The sequence below is a fragment of the Lycium barbarum genome, chromosome 1 (assembly GCF_019175385.1).
Source record: "Lycium barbarum isolate Lr01 chromosome 1, ASM1917538v2, whole genome shotgun sequence".
Lineage (NCBI taxonomy): Eukaryota > Viridiplantae > Streptophyta > Magnoliopsida > Solanales > Solanaceae > Lycium > Lycium barbarum.
In genome coordinates, this window is record NC_083337.1 from 1,490,745 (window position 1) to 1,505,084 (window position 14,340).

The 14,340-nt window shown below is 36.4% G+C and overlaps 1 long non-coding RNA gene across 1 annotated transcript; it reads left to right on the plus strand.

Annotated features, from left to right (window-relative positions):
- The first annotated feature begins 562 nt into the window (after nt 1-562).
- On the plus strand, nt 563-4,045 carry LOC132628579 (uncharacterized). Its single transcript, XR_009578119.1, has 4 exons — nt 563-932; nt 1,637-1,936; nt 2,608-2,749; nt 3,490-4,045. It is a non-coding gene; the product is annotated as an uncharacterized LOC132628579 (long non-coding RNA).
- The last annotated feature ends 10,295 nt before the right edge of the window (nt 4,046-14,340 follow it).

The window sequence follows — 14,340 nt, forward strand, 5'->3', positions numbered from 1 at the left end:
TATCATCGGAGAGTGTGAGCTGCGAAAAAATAATGTGATTCTTCACCCTTAATCCGATATCACCGTTACGAAACTTGAGAATGAATAAACCCTTAATAGGATGTGCATTTTTCTCCTATAGAGTTTCAAATTTAATATTTTCTTTTCCCATTACTAATATAATGTGCAAGTCAATTAACATTCATAACATAACGGAAGGCATTTAACAATTTCGGTTCTATCATCGGAGAGTGTGAGCTGTGAAAATATAATGTGATTCTTCACCCTTAATCCAATCTCACCATTATGAAACTTGAGAAGAATAAACCCTTAATAGGATGTGCTTTTGGTGTTCATAAGTTTTTGAAAATGAAGTAACCCTTAATAGGATGTGCTTTTCTTTTTATTATTATTATTATTTAGAAAAGCTGAAGTTTCGACATGCCTGCTTAGCTGAATTTAAAGTTCTAGCTGAGGGCATTTTGGTCATTTTACTGTTAGCAGATGGCAGATGTACGTGTCTAAAAGTCTCTAAATGAGCATAGACGTGGCTGCCAGGGCACGAGTATTTGTTCACTTTTCAAGGATTTCATTCTACGTGTCCATCATCCTCATTTGATCTGGCCACTGGACAGACACCGTCTCTCCTCTTTTCCAACATTTGTTCAATTCCACCGTGCTCATATTCCATGGATGATATTTGTTTGCTCTTACATTGAACTGATTCTGTACATGCATGTTCTCATTAAATATATTGTTTTTGTCAATTTCGTAGCAGGTAATAGTGTAGGAACTCAATCCGAATAGAGAGGGGCTCTGTGAACAAAATTCCAACATAAATAATGCACTTATGTTTTGTGAAATCTTTTGGTTACCTATCAACTTACTTATGTCGGACATTGTAAGAGAAGTGCACAAATGAAGAAACAAAGACAAACCAAAGGATACGTTTGGTGAGTCTATAGCTTAATTCCTATTAGTATCCATGATACAATTTGAATCCTAGATGTAGAAATAGACTAGGAGGGTGATTTGTTTACTGGGAAGGACCAACCATGTTACATGAAACGATTTATATTTACTGATCTATCAACAGCCAATTATAGTTTATATATATGAATATGATGAATCATTTGTGCGAACTGTTTAAAGTACACACAAAAGGTAGGGAAAAAGATATATGTGCACCTATAACAGAGTCCGTATAACGCAAGGGACCGATACTATGTAAGGGGTTGCTTTCTATCCAATATTCTTTATACTGGTTTGTCACTGATGATCCAATCTAAATTCTGACCTTGTTTGAAGGAAAAACTGCATTCTCTAGATTGAGTATCACGTGGTTCATGGACCTTATAAATCAAGTTTAAAATTTTATTTTGAGAAATTCCTTCATATCCTGAGTCAAAATTGACTACTCTTACATACACACTCTGACTTTGTTTACTATAATCATTTCTAATCCCATTTAAATTATAATTGACCCGTGAATGTTTTCTCATGCTGCATGCCACCATATTGCTTGTTATCTTTTCCATCTCGTGACTCTGAATTTTCAAACAGTTGAGGTAGTCTAGGATTTTTATAAGTGACATATATAAGTGTATTTGAGATGAATAGTGCGGTTGTTCATTTTTGTTTTAACTTTAATTTGCAGGTGCAACAATTATTACTCATTAAGTCAATAATGCCTTATAATACACTAGGGAAAACTTTAGCTTTCTCCTTGGAGTGTCCACTGGATGGTGCAACGTATCTTCCACTATAGAATTTTGATCAATTGGTTAAAGTGTCTCATATTACAACCATCGACTATGCAAGATGTGCCGTGTTGAGTTGTGTACAATCTTGCGACGAGCGAAGGAAGATGTTGTTCCAGATTCTATTTCTTTTGGTTTTGGCAAATCCTTAAATTTCCTTTGTTCTCGAAATGAGATAATTCATCCATCAACAAGAGGTTCATTCTTTTCCTTATTGTTTCCTTTTTGTGACTACTAGGCAATTTATTTATATGTGACTTTTTCCCCGTCACGTGGAAAAGGAATTTGTCCATTTTTCGAGGTCTCAAAGTGGCGTGGAAACGCATAAGAACTCTGGAATGGAAAAGAGATGTGACCTTGATTATTTGTTAAATGGAGTTGGCTTTCAATGATTGTCATTAACTAACAAGATAATGAAACAAAATTGTTATTGACCCAACTTTGAGACAGATTAATTACTTAATACTTTATTTTAGTTTTCACTTCCCCTGAAGGTTATTTGATTTCAACAAGTTAAGATTGCTTCCAACTTATTTTGGCTACAAATTATCTGGAGAGCAACAACGTTTAGCATTTTCTTTATATCTTTTGAATAAGCAAAGGACTTTACTTTTACATTGTAGAATGAATCCAAGTTAGAGAGTTATTACGCTCAAGTCAAATGATGTGACATCAGATAGTTGTTATCTCAATGGACTGTTTTATGGCTCTTTAATGCATGACTAATAGTTTCTGAACTTTTAACATTGTTACATCTTTCACTATTAGAATCTCTATTGCTATTTGAAATTCTTTTATGTTTTTCCCTTTTTTGGTTGGAAGGGGGTGCACTGTCTCAGAGCTCCACGTTGATTGTTTGTTTTTATAGGATATTACCACCCCGCTTTTCTACAAGGTCTACTTTCAGATGAGGGCAAGAATTTATGTTGCTTAAACAAGTTTGGGATAAGGTTGTTGATCTCCTGCCACCTCTTGGAAAGGTCACCTGATGTGCAAGTCCATTTATATTGGTAAGACTTGTCAATTGCTTCTTCCAGCTTTTTTGTAAGCGTAATCTTTCGCGTATATTGGTTAAGAATTACTCAAGAAGTCGCTGATTTATGAACTAATTTATATAGATCCTTTCAACGCTGGTTCATATCAAACTCTTCAATACTTCTTAACTTCTAAGTTGCCACCTAGAAAGTTATTGCCTGATTTTCTAAATTCTTTTATTTTTCTTCAAAAGTCATCCTGGTTTTTTATTCCTTCTCTATGTGCCATGTGTTCTGGCTTTAATTTCGAGCTTTTCATATGTTATGGCAATTGAATTTGAATAGGTATATGGAACTAAACAAAAGATCAGAGGCGGAGCCAGGATTCGACGCTTCTGAGTTCGGAGTTCTAATTCTTTAAAGTTACTGAGTTCGTAATTAATTATTTGTATATATTTGACAAAAAATTTAATACAAATATATGATTCGGACAAAAGTTACTGGGTTCGGCCGACCCCACACTCAAAGGGCTGGCTCCGCCCCTGCAAAAAAGATGGTCACGTGCAAACAGTGTGGAGACTATGTTATTCAGTACGAGTGATTTAAGAAGATATAGGCGAACAGTAGGATCTATTGAAGGCACAATTTTAAGCTTTACCCTCTGGGCCACATAGAGTAATTTAGTAATGAAAAATGTTAAATTACTTTAGTGATTAAATGCTTAATGGAGTGCTCTCCGCAGTTACTGTATGACCTTTCTAGGTTTTTGTTTTCAGAATTAGTGTCCAGCAATGATTGCTCAACTACTGCTAATGGCAAATATTGCATCTGGATATATGTTCATGGGGACTAAGACTCCTTATATATTTACCTCATAAGCTGATGGATTGTCCTGTTAGGTGTGGAATTGGCCAAACAAGTCAATTCTTTTGTTCACATAGTCGTGATGTAAGCGCTTACCTCATGATAGTCGTGATGTAAGCGCTTACCTCATCATAGGAAATTCATTCCTATAAATAGGTAGCTTATGGTTCATTTGTAAACACACCAAATTGAAGAAGACAACACATCCCAAAGAGAGAAAAAAAAAATCTAAGAGAAATACTCTTAGTGAAAGGCCTAAGTAAGAGAAGGTCTTTGAGAGAATTTTATGTGGTAAAATTCTTGAGTGTAATTGGGATTGGGGTTGTGAGGTTGAGTGTTGTAAACACTTGTAATATTTCTTCTTTAATAAGATCTGCAGCAGCAACGTGGACGTAGCTCTCACATTGAGGGTGAACCACTATAAATTTGTGTGTGCTATTTATTCTTCGCTTACATCACGGCGTAAGTAGGTTCTGTCTAAGGAGGTTGGTATTTAAGTGGTCCAGCTGTGACCCTCCAATCTTTCCTGGGAACCTGCTTACAAAGGTCGGATTTGGGATTCAAATCCTAACAACTGGTATCAGAGCAACAGGTTGTGTTGTGATTTAGAAACGATGGGAGGCGAAGATGGTACGACGCACGGCATCGGTAAATTCGATGGTACAGACTTTGCGTTCTGGAGAATGCAAATTGAAGATTATTTATATGGCAGAAAGCTTCATGAACCTCTGAGTCCGAAACCAGAGGAGATGAAGCAAGCAGATTGGAATCTCCTCGACAGACAAGTTCTGGGAGTCATTCGGCTGACGCTGTCGAAGAACGTTGCTCACAACGTGGCAAAGGAGAAGACCACCGCTGATATGATGAAGGTATTGTCTGACATGTATGAGAAACCTTCGGCAAATAATAAGGTATTTCTCATGAAGAAACTATTTCATCTAAAGATGATGGAAAATGCTCATGTTGCTGCACACGTAAATGACTTCAATACCATTGTAAATCAATTGTCATCGGTAAAAATTGACTTCGATGATGAAGTGCAAGCTCTAATTTTGTTGGCATCCCTACCAAATAGCTGGGAGCCAATGAGAGCAGCGGTTAGTAATTCTGTCGGTAGTGAAAAACTAAAGTTCAACGATGTTAGGGATCGTATCCTTGCTGAGGAAGTGCGCAGGACAGATTCTGGAGAGGCATCGACGAGTTCTGCTTTTAATGTTGAAAACAGAAGCAGAAATTATGACAGAAACTACAACCGAAATAGGGGCAGATCGAAGTCAAGGAATGGCAGGGGTCAATCCAGACCAGGACGAACATTTGAGTGTTGGAACTGTGGAAAACCAGGTCACTTCAAGAAAAACTGCAGGGCGCCAAAGAAGGAGGACAACAAGGGGGCTGGAATCAACGCTGCTACGGAAGACATTGGCGATGCGTTGTTGCTATCGGTTGACAACCCGATAGACTCTTGGGTGCTTGACTCAGGAGCGTCCTTTCATACCACCCCACATCATGATATAATGACAAACTACGTGGCTGGGAATCTCGACAAAGTTTATTTAGCCGATGGAGAGCCGCTAGACGTTGTTGGCACGGGAGACATTAATTTGAAGATGTCAAATGGATCCTCGTGGAAGATTACAAAAGTTAGACATGTTCCAAAGCTGATGCGAAACCTGATTTCAGTAGGTCAGCTTGATGATGAGGGATATGATCTCAACTTTGGTAATGGGTCTTGGAAGGTGGCGAAAGGTGCTATGGTAGTTGGCCGAGGAAAGAAGATTGACACTCTTTACATGACGACTAGTTGTCGTGATACTGTTGCTGTGGTTGACAACACAAAGAAGACAGATTTGTGGCATTGTCGGCTGGGGCATATCAGCCAGAAGGGGATGAAGCTGTTGGTGACAAATGGCTTAATTCCGGAGCTGAAGACGGTGGACCTTCATACGTGTGAGAGCTGCATTCTCGGAAAACAAAAGCGAGTAAGCTTCTCAAATGCAGGCAGGGAGTTGAAGGTCGAGAAACTGGAATTGGTGCACACAGACGTGTGGGGACCTACCACTGTCCCCTCTCTTGGAGGATCACACTACTACGTGACCTTCATTGATGATTCAACCAGGAAGGTATGGGTTTATTTTATGAAAAATAAATCCGATGTGTTTAGTGTATTCAAAAGATGGAAAGCCATGGTTGAGAATGAAACAAACCTCAAGTTGAAGTGTTTGAGGTCCGACAACGGCGGAGAATACACTGATGGTGATTTCAAACGGTACTGTGCCGATAATGGGATCAAGATGATGAAGACTATTCCTGGAACGCCGCAACAGAATGGAGTAGCCGAAAGAATGAACCGAACGTTGAACGAGCGTGCTCGGAGTATGAGAATACACTCTGGACTGCCCAAGACATTCTGGGCAGATGCAGTCAATACCGCGGCCTTCTTAATTAACCGAGGACCGTCAGTTCCCTTGGATTTCAGAATTCCAAAAGAAGTCTGGAGTGGCAAGAAGGTAAATCTTTCATTTCTGAAAGTGTTCGGTTGCTTATCATATGTTCATAATGATGATACGGCTAGAAGCAAGCTTGATCCAAAATCAAAGAAGTGTTACTTTATTGGCTATGGTGACACCGAGCTTGGGTACCGATTTTGGGATGAACAAAATCGGAAGATCATCCGAAGCAGGAATGTTGTCTTTAACGAAGAGGTACTGTACAAAGACAAGCTGCAAAAGAATTCAGAATGTCAGGACAAGGAATCGGAAATAGTCGATTTGAAGGACTTTCCGGCACCTGAGCCGCAGCCAGGTACAACCGAGGCAGAGGAACAAAAAATCCGAGAAGGTGCTGATGAAAGTGCTGATTCTGAAACAAATGAACAGACGACAATCACAGAGCTGCGTAGATCATCCAGGATCAGGAAGCCGCTTCACAGGTACTCTCCATCCCTCAACTACATTCTACTCACTGATAGAGGGGAGCCGGAATGTTATGAAGAAGCAATGCAAGTCGATGAATCGACTAAGTGGGAGCTGGCAATGAAGGATGAAATGGATTCACTATCGGCAAATCATACATGGGAATTATCCGAGTTGCCAAAGGATAAAAAGGCATTGCAAAACAAATGGGTTTATCGGATAAAGGAAGAACCCAATGGAAGCAAGCGTTATAAAGCAAGGCTGGTTGCAAAGGGATTTCAACAGAAAGAAGGCATTGACTATACGGAGATCTTCTCTCCCGTAGTCAAGATGGTGACTATCAGAACTGTTCTTGGGCTGGTAGCAAAGGAAAATCTACATCTGCAACAGATGGACGTGAAAACTGCATTTCTTCACGGTGATCTAGACGAGGAAATCTACATGCGACAGCCGGAGGGATTCAAAATCAAAGGAAAGGAGAATCTGGTGTGCAAACTTCAAAAGAGTCTGTACGGACTAAAACAGGCTCCAAGACAGTGGTATTTAAAGTTTGACAGCTTTATGAAGAAAGCTGATTTTTCAAGGTGCGAGGCAAATCACTGCTGTTACTTCAAAAAATTTGAAGACTCGTACATGATACTGCTACTCTATGTCGACGACATGCTAATCGTAGGAGCAAACCTACAGGAGATTGATCGGTTGAAAAAAGGGTTATCGGAAGAGTTTGCAATGAAGGATTTGGGAGCTGCAAAGCAAATCCTTGGGATGAGAATCGACCGAAGCAAGGAGAGCATCAAACTCTCACAAGAAGAATATGTGAGGAAAGTTATCAAAAGGTTTAACATGCATGATGCCAAGCCAGTCAGCACTCCCTTGGCTGGACACTTTCGGTTGTCAAAGGATCAGTCGCCGACAACCGAGGATGAGAAGAAGCAGATGGACAAGATACCTTATGCATCTGCAATCGGTAGTCTTATGTATGCAATGATATGTACAAGGCCAGACATTGCACATGCAGTGGGAGTTGTCAGCCGATTTATGAGCAATCCGGGAAAGCAACACTGGGAGGCTGTGAAGTGGATATTCAGATATCTGAAAGGCAGCTCGAGTTCAGCTCTGTATTTCCGAAAATCAAAAATAGGATTGCAAGGGTATGTTGATGCTGACAACGGTGGTGATATTGATAGCAGAAAGAGCACATCCGGGTATGTTTACACATTCGGAGGTACTGCAATCTCTTGGGTATCCAAGTTGCAAAAGATAGTAGCTCTCTCTAGTTGTGAGGCTGAGTACGTTGCTGTGACGGAGGCCACAAAGGAAATGATGTGGCTACAATCTTTTCTGCGGGAATTGGATCAGGACCACGAGGGAAGTGTGCTATATTGTGATAGCCAAAGCGCCATTCATTTGGCAAAGAACCTGGTTTACCATGCTCGAACGAAGCACATACAACTCCGGTACCATTTCATTAGATCAGCTTTGGAAGATGGAGCGCTAGTGCTTGAGAAGATCGCAGGGAGTCAGAATCCAGCAGACATGCTGACAAAGGCAGTGACGATAGACAAACTGAAGCTATGCTCAACTTCAGTTGGCCTGCACGAAGTATGAAAGTAGGAAAGAGCTGCTGCATCGATCAAAGTGTGAAGACAAATTAAAATTAGTCTTCAAGTGGGAGATTTGTTAGGTGTGGAATTGGCCAAACAAGTCAATTCTTTTGTTCACATAGTCGTGATGTAAGCGCTTACCTCATGATAGTCGTGATGTAAGCGCTTACCTCATCATAGGAAATTCATTCCTATAAATAGGTAGCTTATGGTTCATTTGTAAACACACCAAATTGAAGAAGACAACACATCCCAAAGAGAGAAAAAAAAAAATCTAAGAGAAATACTCTTAGTGAAAGGCCTAAGTAAGAGAAGGTCTTTGAGAGAATTTTATGTGGTAAAATTCTTGAGTGTAATTGGGATTGGGGTTGTGAGGTTGAGTGTTGTAAACACTTGTAATATTTCTTCTTTAATAAGATCTGCAGCAGCAACGTGGACGTAGCTCTCACATTGAGGGTGAACCACTATAAATTTGTGTGTGCTATTTATTCTTCGCTTACATCACGGCGTAAGTAGGTTCTGTCTAAGGAGATTGGTATTTAAGTGGTCCAGCTGTGACCCTCCAATCTTTCCTGGGAACCTGCTTACAAAGGTCGGGGATTCAAATCCTAACATGTCCTTCATCAAGAGGTGGTTCCAGAAGTTTCAGTTTGGTAGGAGATGATAATTAAGTGCACTGCATCAAATTATCAACACCCGCATATGAGATAGTGAAGTGATTTATGCAAGTCATGTTTACAAACATTTAGTACAACATTCGTGCTCCAAATTTATGTGGAAGTATTCTAATGATCTGTTAATCTCCACTAAAGGTACACAAGAATAATTATTTTGATTTAGTCGAAAATCATTTCTCCAACTGATAGGAAAAGCAACACCCCGCAAATCCTCAATGTATTAGCTTTTCATGATAAGAAAAGCTTCAGCTTAGTTGACTAATTAGGCATTATTCTGTGAAAGAAGAATAATATGGATCGAGAAAAAAGGATTTATCTTATGTCTGCCACTATTTTGGTGTGTTCTCTAATACATTCAAAAGTTTTCATGAAGTATAATGGTTTATGTAATATGTCATGGATCTGGTTATCTTTGCCCTCCCTGCCTCCTTTTGAATTTCGTTATGAAATTCTGAATAATAAGTCCCATGTTAGTCTTTTCAATTGTTCTAAGATTAAATTTGTGGCACCAAGGAATACTAAGAAGTGGCTTAATTTTCTCTTTGGAGGATTTCATTTTTGGTTTCTTCCATTGCAGGCAGATGGTTGGACCAAACCCAAACCAAGTGAGGCAGAAGAGTTTTGGGGGCGTCTACACAAAGCTAAAGTATTTAACATGACCAAGTACGATCGAGAAAGGTAATTCAGCAGTAGAATTTAAATTTGGACAGAAAAGAGAACATGGATATGCTGTACATTCTTAATCTTTATTGAGTGCTTTTCAACTTTGGCCAAGTGAACTATTCATCTTCTTGTGAAGTACACCAATCTTTTTCCTCTTATATTATAGTTGGTACAAATGGTCAGCTATCGCACCTTGCACGCAATTTCAAGCTATTTCCTTTTCATGTTTTGTTTATTTGACGTTCATTGGTTAGATTTAAGTGTCATGTAAGGGGCGAACATCTGTTTTAATACTGATGCAGTTACTTGTACATTTGAGTGTACTATTATGGATCTAAACCATGATTTATAAACTAAGATAAAAAGTTGTAGAGGAATGAATTGTATATCCAACAAAGAGAAAGAAAAACAAATATTGTCATTAGTTTACATAGTCTGTTGAGATATGAGCACCATAAGCACTGGCAATTTATTCTTCCTTTATAATTGTACAGGTGTGCTCAGAAGAAGACTAAACACAACATGAAGAAGACATCGCCTTTTGCCAATATGTAAATAGTACTTCCGATACTTGAGCATCTAATAGCGCAAAGGTGTCACGGACATATGGAATGTGTCATTTCCCAACCACACAACTTCATGAATGTATATCTTGTTCCAAAATGTATGTGAATAATATCTAGCAATTATCATCTATGTCTGAATTGACAACTAATGTACACGTGACCACTTTTATTATCTTCAAATTCTTATCAGTATGAAGTTGATAGAAAAGTTTATGGCACGGGCCATGTTTGCCTAGTCTTGTTCATAAGTTTTATATGACTCAAATCTATATTTCCATCAATTAGTTTTGAATAACGAATAATTAAATACTCTATTATTTTCTTACCTTTCCTCAACTTGCTAGCTGACTTTAGCCAATAACATATAAACTCATGTCCATGTTTTTGTGTGGCCGTAATAAAAGGCCCCGTTATTGTTGAAATTGGAACTTGGTACAATGTTATTGGTTATTGGTACCCTTCATATCATAGAGTACATGTACCTGCCCCTTTCTCTTTGGTCTTGATGCAAAGTATCTCCTATCCACAAGACCATTACACCCCACCCTTCCACCACCCCTCCAACCCCCAAACACCCTCTTACTTTCTCAACCAAAGAATAAATAATATATTTTAAGAAAAAATAATATTTTTTATGTTCCAATATATGAGGTGGTGTTCGAATTTCGAGGGGCAAACAATTTTTTTCTACTGATATGTCATTTAAATATTTTGAATTTTGTAATATATAATACTTTTTACCTAGTTTTCAATTAGGTAAATTACGTACTTTCTTATCTGTCACAAGGTAGAGATAAGTCTGCGTAAATTCTACCTTCCTTAGACCCCACTTGATGAAATTTTAATGAGTGGTTGTTGTTGTTATTGTTATTCAAAATCTTAAAGATCTATGTCTAAATTTACTATTAAAACTAAGAAATTTGACTCTTAAACTCTGAACTACAACACATAAATTCGAAAAGAGGGGGTACATTTCAATAAATAAAAGAGAACAAAATAATATAAAAATTCTCTCTCACACAGATTATCAAGGTTTGTCCATGTAAGCAAAATAGTCGAGGATTCTTATTCGATGCCACATCAGATATGTTCACGTGGTCTAACTTCCACGTCATTAATTCAATCGAACAAAAACCTTATCCACCATGCATTTTTTTTCCCTTAGCCCATAACTATTTGTCTCAATAATTATTCATGATGTAGCCCATGCTTTTGGGATACAATAGTTGGACTGATTTTTTTTAAAGTATTTAAAATAAACTTTAGGTTAAAATTTTATGGGCTGTTTGAGTTGGTGCAGATGTACCACTGCATTCTTTTTTAAGTATTTCCTCACAAGTATCAAGTAAATTTGTCTTCAATAATTGAAGTAAATACCTGCACATAGAGTGTTACAATTGAGATGTAAACATGATATTCCCTCCATCCCAATATGTGGTGATACATTTTATTTCTAGTTTGTTTTTAAATATAATAGTAATGGCGGATACAAATTCGACAAAATTCAATAACTTTTACTCGAATTTTATATATGTATTTAAAATTTATAAAATCTATCTAAAACCTAATAAGCAAAAAAAAGTTATGGTCTAGAATTCATAAATTAAAAATTTTGAATCCGTCTCTGAATGATAGATTTTAAACTTAGAAATAATTTAACTTACACTTCTTATTTATCTTTAATGGCATTTTTATAGTCATGCGGAGGTAATAACTTAAGACCACAGGTTTCAAAAGTGTTTTTGACATGCATCCATTCGTATTTAAAGTAGAAAAACATAGTAGATGCAATAATACTTCATCATGACCTACTTAAATGTATAATCTTCCTTCGTTAACATGTTTTATAAAACTTTTTATCCAAGATAAGATAGAGCAAGTGGATTAGGCTTACAATTATTTTGACACCCTTATCCAAGTCAATCTTTTTCTTTTCCCCTTATCCAAGACAATTTATTTATTTACTAATTGGCTAATAATCCAAGACAATAATCATAGGAAAGGCCCATATTCCAAAGACAGATAATGAAAATTTTAGAGCAGGCAGCAGGTGGGTTTCACATGGCTAAATCTGTTATGTGGACCAAAACTTGCCATGTATGCAAATGTGACTAGAATCAAATTTCCTTGGATCATTATAGAACGTCAGCCCCTACGGCCTACGCTATACATAGCCACTTGCCATAAAGAAAATATTTTACTCTTCTTCTAATTTCAATTTAGTAGGCGTTTGGATAAATTTAGTTGAAATTTGAAAAAGAAGATTGAATAAAAGATAAAAGTTAATATCTAAAAGTTCTAGTTGTATTTAGATATATACTTTCTAGTTGTATTTAGATATATACTTTATTTGAAAAAATCTAAATTTTGTGAGCGAGAAAGAATTTTTTACTTGAAAATCATCTTAAAAAACTAATCAAAAATTATTTCAATATATAACCAAATAATAGTTTAAAAAAAAAATCTGATGTTCAAACGGGACACCAAAAAATGGAAAAATTCAGTCCCTCACAAAATAGGGATGAATTACCACTAGGGGTGGGCATGGTATGATAGATACCGATTACCATATCGAAATAAAAAAAAATTATACCGCGATGTCATTATTATGGTATTTGGTATGTATTTTTAAAAAGTTTGGTATTCGGTATTAATAAAGAAAATACCGAAATATCGAATACCATACTGAAGTATATAATTACATATACAATTCATTTATCTTAGTATTATAATACTAACAAATATATAAATGAGTATTATTAGAAAACTAATTGTTTAAACGTTGAAACTTTGACTACTCTATCTTGATTTAAATGTTTTTTTTGTGTAATTGATTTACGACGGAGATTGCTTGTACTTTCTTTTGAATATTTTTACCTGTGTAAGGTTTTAGTACATAATAATTGAGACGTTTCCTAAGCAGTGGAAGTCATAATTCTCCACGATATGAGTATGTGTACCGATTTAACTATTTACCGTACCGTAAAATACTGAAACAGAACTTTAAAATACCAAACCATACCGAATTAATTTGGTACGGTAATAGTATAGTATTTTTAGAAATCGAAAACCGAAATTTCAGATACCGTACCATGCCCACCCCTAATTACCACTAAAGGATGTGATGTAGCGAATGGGGTTGCTCCTCCATTAACCAGAGATCTCGAGTTCGAGCCCTGGTTATGAAAAAATTCTTGGCAAGGAGTGTTTCCCAAAAAATAAGGCATATGCGTCGCGAATTTGAATATAGTCAGGCTCTAATACGGATATCGAATACCAGATAGGGAAATAAAAAAAATAGGGATGGACTGAATTTGAAGGGTATGAATTTAAAATGTTAGCTCCATTAAGTTATTGTTCTAAGCTAAAAGTTTATATATATTAAATTAATTTCTTAAAATGTGTTTCATCTAATATTACTGAGTTCGGACGAATCCACAATTTTAATAGACGGCCGCTTCTCCTCACAAACAACAAAAATAAGGTATTCTGGAGCTCTTCCTCTTTGAACAAGTCCTATAAGATGTGAATTTGAATTAGTCGAGCCAGTGAATTTCGAATATCAAATAATTATTATTTTGAAAAAAAAATGTAACTATTAAAAAGGCTAAGATGGCAGAGAGATTATTTTTAATTATTTAGCAAGGAAAGAAAGTGAGACTGAATTATTTTCCTTGACACCTATTAAAATTTTATGTTCATCTTCAAGACTAACTTTTCCACTACTTAAATCCACAATATATTTCTGAAGCAAAGATAAAATCTAATTCAAAGATGACCACTCGATTTTTGTTGTAAAGGAGTCTGTCAATGACTTTTACCTTTGTTTATATTTATATTTCATATACTTATTCAAACAAATCTTTTGTTTGGCTGAAAAAAGGGTGGGGAAAAGAATATTGTTATCACTTTATCGTCTCTTCTCCCTTATCTTTGTCAAATTATTATTTTATTTACCATCGTTATCATTTCCTCTTAGAGCATTCAATCTTTACAACTAAAGCAATAACAAATACTAGTGAATTGCATGTTGTACCAAACTAATGACACAATACAGGATTTTAGCAAAAAAGATATTTGAACGTGTGCGGCACAAAAATTCATTTGTATTGAATTGTGAACATACAAACTAAAATATTAATTTTCTTAATGAAAATGACGTTTTTTAAAAAATATTTTATAACAAAAGGCTGCAGATAACTTTCTCACTTTGCATAGAAGTCATTTTCCTTAACATAATATCACAATTTTAATCAGACACTTAGATATTATTATCACTTTCTAAATAATAATGTCCAAACCCGTTTATGCACACTTCAACTAATTTTTTGGAGTACCAAT